This window comes from Leptonychotes weddellii, unplaced genomic scaffold (genome assembly GCF_054177405.1).
Source record: "Leptonychotes weddellii isolate Sample4059 unplaced genomic scaffold, ASM5417740v2 HiC_scaffold_8275, whole genome shotgun sequence".
Taxonomy (NCBI): Eukaryota; Metazoa; Chordata; class Mammalia; order Carnivora; family Phocidae; genus Leptonychotes; species Leptonychotes weddellii.
Genome location: NW_028053497.1, coordinates 426 through 5,910, shown reverse-complemented (window position 1 = coordinate 5,910; position 5,485 = coordinate 426). Strand labels below are relative to the sequence as shown.

Below are 5,485 nucleotides of genomic sequence, written 5' to 3'. Positions count from 1 at the left end.
ATAATATATTTTTATACAGCCCAACATATCCAAGATATAACTTTAACAGGTAAATCAACATAAACATACTATTGATATCTTACAGTCTTTTTTTGTTTGTTTGGCAGCACATCTCTGAAATCAGTGTGCATTTTGCACATACAGCACATCTCCATTTGGACTAGCCACGTTTCAAGAGCTCAATAGCCAAAAAAAAAAGAGCTCGATAGCCACATGTGGCTGGCAACAACAGCATTTGACAGCACAGGGTTAGGGAAAAAGGTAAAGTCAAGGGGATTCTCAAAACAATGTAGTAAATGCAATGATAGGAGAATGACTCAGGATTACTCAACTGCCAGGTAGGACTTGAGCCTCCAGGGATCTTCCAACCCCAAAGATCTTGTTCATTGTGCAGCACATTAGAGACTTTGCCCCACTCCAAACAGTGGGATTGTGGTTGTCCTCAACCAACCAACCAACCTTAATATATCCAAACAAAACTCATCCTTTTATCTCAAATACCTACTTCTCATTTTGTATTTCAGTTGATGGCATCATTATCTACCTGCTCACTCAAGTCATTCTCATTTCATCTTCAGGTAAATGAGTAGTACTTTCTCTAGAAGATAATTTAAAATCCAAATATTTAGTATTTTTTTAAAAATGCCTCTTCCTCGGGGCGCCTGGGTGGCTCAGCTGGTTAAGCAACTGCCTTCGGCTCAGGTCACGATCCTGGAGTCCCTGGATCGAGTCCCGCATCGGGCTCCCTGCTCGGCGAGGAGCCTGCTTCTCCCTCTAACCCTCCCCCCTCTCATGTACTCCCTCTCTCTCTGTCATTCTCGCTCTCTCAAATAAATAAATAAATCTTTAAAAAAAAAATGCCTCTTCCTCTCCATCCCAACTAACTGAGCGTGTTCAGGCCACTTTCATCTCTCACATGGATCACCACAAGAAACTTTTTTTTTCCAGCTTTATTGAGATGTAATAGACATACATCACTACATAAATTTAAGGCCTATATAGCATAAAGGTTTGACTTACATACATTATGAAATAAATGCCACAGTAAGTTTACTTAGCATACACCACCCCATATAGATACAATAAAGAAAAAAATCTTCCTTAATAATATGGAACTCTTCAGGAATTTGTAGGTCATGCTTGCACGGGGCCACGCTAACCTCTGTATGTTCCAATTTTAGTATATGTGCTGCCCCAGCAAGTACCAAGAACCTTTTAATTTCTTCCCTTGCCTCAGTCTCTCCCCCACCCAGCCTCAAAAGTAGTTACTATTCCATAAAGCCCTTCATGGTTCTCCATCCCCTACATAATAAAAGCCAAGCTCTTTTTCACGTAGCACAGAATTCCCTCCAGAATCTGATTTTGGCTTACCTAACAACTTCCGATTGTTTGCTGTTCCTAAACCCCCGAACTCAAACTCTCTTACGTTCTCTGAGCCTGCTACTCTTTTGTAAAAATAGCCATCCTAATCCCTCAAAAAGTTGACCTGAGGTTTAAAATGACCCTACACTTTGAACAATACTCTCCCCATCACTCCTTTACACTTTAAATCTGTATCTATGTATCCAGTGCCTCTTTTCAACTCAATACTATTTGTTGAATACACTACGTGCTAGGCTCTGTGCGGGACACAGGACAGAGGGAATACAAAAAAGTAGGTTCAAGGGCGCATTCTTTGCCTTCCCCAAGCTCATTACAATACACTTTCTCAACCATTATCTTTAAGAACTGGATCATCTCTAACATCATGAACAAATCTGGGGGTCCTCCGGAAGTTCAGGCCGGACTGAGACCCCAGCTGACACCACGTGACCGCACCTCCGCTTTCTTCCGCCGCCACACGGAGCCGGGAACCACCCTAAGCCCCATGCCGGTTCTCAAAGCCTCACTCCGCCTAACCTGACCACCGCCCACGTGGCAGGCGGGGGGCGGGGACGCGTGGAGCAGCTTGGGCCCGGATCTCTGCGCTTGCGCGCTGCGGCGGGCTCAAGGACCCGGATTTAAAGAGACAGGCGCCACAACCGTCGTGGCGGCGCGCTGCCTGTGGGCGCCCGCTGCGAGGCCTGCGGTGTGCGCCGGAGTTGGGAAGGCAGGTGAGGAGCAGGCACGGCAGGACCGGGCAGCGGGGAGGGAGGCGGCCTGGGGCTCCGGGGACCCGGGGCTCGGCGCGGCCTGGGAGCTGGCCCCCTCGGCTCCTCCCCCGGGCGCCCGCCCGCCGAGCCCCGGGGCACACCCTCCGTGACGTGGCTGCCCCCCGGGAGCCCACGGGGGTTGGTCCGTAGCTCCCCGGGACCCCCGCGGCTCCGCGAGTGGGAGGGTCCCCCGGGGCCCCTGTGGGTCCGCTCTGGCCGGCCCGGGTCTGCACGCTGGCCGCGCCGAAGCCGGTGCTCGTTGGTGCGAGCTCGGGAGCCTTTCTCTGCCCGCCGCGTCCCCTTCCCCAGCCCCGGGCAGTGTCCTTGCGCCCCCTGGCCTGCCCGAACCGAGGGACTCGCTTCCCCGCCTCCTCCACGGGCGTCCCCGGGCGTCCGCGCCGGCCAGTAGCCCCTGCCCACTCCTGGAAGGCGTCGGGGAAGACCTCTTCCCCCCCCGCCCCGGGAACTGCGGCTGCAGGGCGCTCGCTTCCCCGCCCAGGCTGCGTTGGGGCCCCAGCGGTTTCCTTCTTGACCACCTTGGAGGAGACGCTGAGCCGCGGCCGTTGGGGGCTGCGGGGCAGACGGGCTTGCTCCGAACAGCACGGTGCCTCCTCGTGGCCCAGCTCGGCCTGGGCCTCGGGCCCCGCGGAGGGTGGGTCGCTGCGAGGCGCTCTCAAGTCGGTTCTTTGGGGAAGGGGGGGGCGCTGCCCAAACGCTCTCCTGAGGACAGGGTGGAAACCGAATTCGTTCTGAGCTCCTCCGATGGACCTGCCGGACTCACATCCCTCACCTCTGTAGTTCTTGAACTTCTCGGGGTTATAGACCGTCTCTCCGACAAAGTGTATATTTATGAATTATGTGCATTTTGTATACATTTTCAGGGAGTTCAGAGCCCACCTCCCCCCAGCCCTTCCATGGACTCATTTTAATTTTCCCAGTCATCCCGTGAGGTAGGTATTATTCTCCATATTTAGAAATGAGAAAACTGAGACGCAGATGAGTTAAGGGAGTTCTCAAAAATAACAGTCCCTAAACTGAACAGTCACAGTCGCACTCCCATCCCCGATTCCGATCCACCTGCTTTCCTCTACAGGAAGTAAAGCCTGCTTGTCGTTATAAACCAATAACAATTTCACTGCAAAGCATGTGCAGGCTAGAAATAATTTCCAGTATATTTAAAATTAGAACAGTGAAGATACTTGAGAAAATATGAATATAAAAAGGTGGGAGGATACCGTGTGGACATAATCCCTGCTTCCATTTGGGGTGATTTATCAGTTCCTTTGATTTCTTGCCATCCAGTTGCTTCAGCATTCCCCAGTTCCCTGTAGGCGATACATTATGAACAGGCTAATTGCACATAGGGAGCCTCTGCTTAACGGATAACTGCTTTACTGATGGTAATAAGAACTAATGTGTCCTGAACCTGTGCTCTGTTCTAAGCCGAGCTCTGTTCTAAGGGCTTTACTCTTAGAATGACAAGTTAGGTAATTTTGTTATCCACATTTTGACAGTTGAGGAAATTGAGGAAGGGAGAGGTTAAGTAACCTACCAAGGTCACACAGCTAATGAGCTAGGATATGAACCCAGGCAGTCTGGTTCTAAGTTCTATTTAATTGCCTCTCAAAATAGGTCATCTGATTACACCACAGATCTATATAGTGACTTAATTATTTTCTGAGGATGGCATATATGTTCTACTTCACATTAAAAACTTCACGAATATCATGTAATTTTTCTTGGTGACTAAAAAGAAACTTAAGGATCTTGTAATACTTGGGAGTCATCATCCATTCTAAGTATCAGGTATTGCTGATGGCCTGAGAAAAGCTTTTATGTTATTTGGATTTGATTCTCTCAATTGTGATTTACTAGATGTACATGTGTACGTTAGATATACGTTAGATATTTGAACACCCTTCTGCAAACTGAATTTTCCTGTTCTGGAACTCTTCTTCATCCTGTAGGCAATAAATCTTTAATACTTTGGGAAATGTTTGGTTAGTCAGCATGGACTGTATTAGGACTGTGGGCTTTGGGGAAAGTGGCAGCCTAGCTCCTCATTTATATCTCACTTTTCTTGCATCTCACTCTTTCATGCAGCTGTATGACTTTGACTTTCAAGATCCTCTTCCCACCAACCCTCCGCACACTTGGGCGAAAAGAACTGTGCCTATTCCGACAGCAACATCACTGGCCTGACAGAAGACAGTTCAGCCATTGGTCAGAAACAGATCTGCTTCATGGGCACTGCCTCCTCCAGAGAAGAAAGCCTGCTCTGTCATTCCAGGAAGGCCATCTAAGACCACGTGCCACCTGCCTTGTTTTCTTGCCAGGGGCGCATGTGGGACTCTGCAGTGGCCCCTGTGAGATGGCCGAGCAACGATTCTGTGTGGACTATGCTAAGCGCGGCACGGCGGGCTGCAAAAAGTGCAAGGAAAAGATTGTGAAGGGGGTGTGCCGGATCGGCAAAGTGGTGCCCAACCCCTTTTCAGAGTCCGGGGGTGATATGAAAGAGTGGTATCACATTAAATGCATGTTTGAGAAACTGGAGCGGGCCCGGGCTACCACAAAAAAAATCGAGGACCTCACAGAGCTAGAAGGCTGGGAAGAGCTGGAAGACAATGAGAAGGAACAGATAAGCCAGCACATTGCAGGTGGGTAGGGACTACTGCTTTTTCACCATAATGGTGCTGAGAGAAAAAACGAGAAGGAGAGTAGAGTCCCATTTTTTTCTTCCTTCCTTCCTTCTTTTTTGTTTAGTTTTTTTGTTTAATTTTTTGGAAAGAATTTCAAACTCACAGAAGAGTTGTGAGAATAAAAAAAGAAAAAAGCTCATTTTTTTTTTTTAAGATTTTATTTATTTGAGAGAGCATGAGCAGGGAGGAGAGGTAGAGGGAGAAGCAGGCTCCCCACTGAGCAGGGAGCCCAATGTGGGACTCGATCCTAGGACCCTGGGTTCATGACCTGAGCCAAAGGCAGTCCCCTAACCATTCAGGTGCCCAAGAAAGCTCACATTCCTTTTACCTAGTCATACCTGTTAACATTTTGTTCCCTTTGCGTTATCATTTGTGTTCCTACGTGCACTGTTCCTCTTTCCACACACGCACAGCTTGTTTTTTTCCTGAACCATTTTAGGGTAAGTTACACATATTATGGCCTTTGCCTTTAAATACTTCAGTGTGTATATCTTAAGAATAGGAATATTCTCTCACGTGACCATAACAGCAATCAACTCTGGTAAATTGATCCTTCATGTAATACTTTAATGCACCATTTGCATTCCAGTTTTGTCCATTGGTCAAACAATATCTTTTGTAGCTTTTTTCCCCTCCACTGTAGAATCCCAACCT

General features: G+C 48.4%; 1 long non-coding RNA gene and 1 other non-coding gene across 2 annotated transcripts; one reads left to right on the top strand and one right to left on the bottom strand.

The window, feature by feature from the left end:
- Window positions 1–1,103: 1,103 nt before the first annotated feature.
- Window positions 1,104–1,205, bottom strand: LOC115944971 (U6 spliceosomal RNA). The gene has a single exon (XR_004079457.1). It is a non-coding gene; the product is annotated as a U6 spliceosomal RNA (small nuclear RNA).
- A 405-nt stretch (window positions 1,206–1,610) lies between these two features.
- Window positions 1,611–4,970, top strand: LOC145719922 (uncharacterized). Its single transcript, XR_014142680.1, has 2 exons — window positions 1,611–2,093; window positions 4,236–4,970. It is a non-coding gene; the product is annotated as an uncharacterized LOC145719922 (long non-coding RNA).
- The last annotated feature ends 515 nt before the right edge of the window (window positions 4,971–5,485 follow it).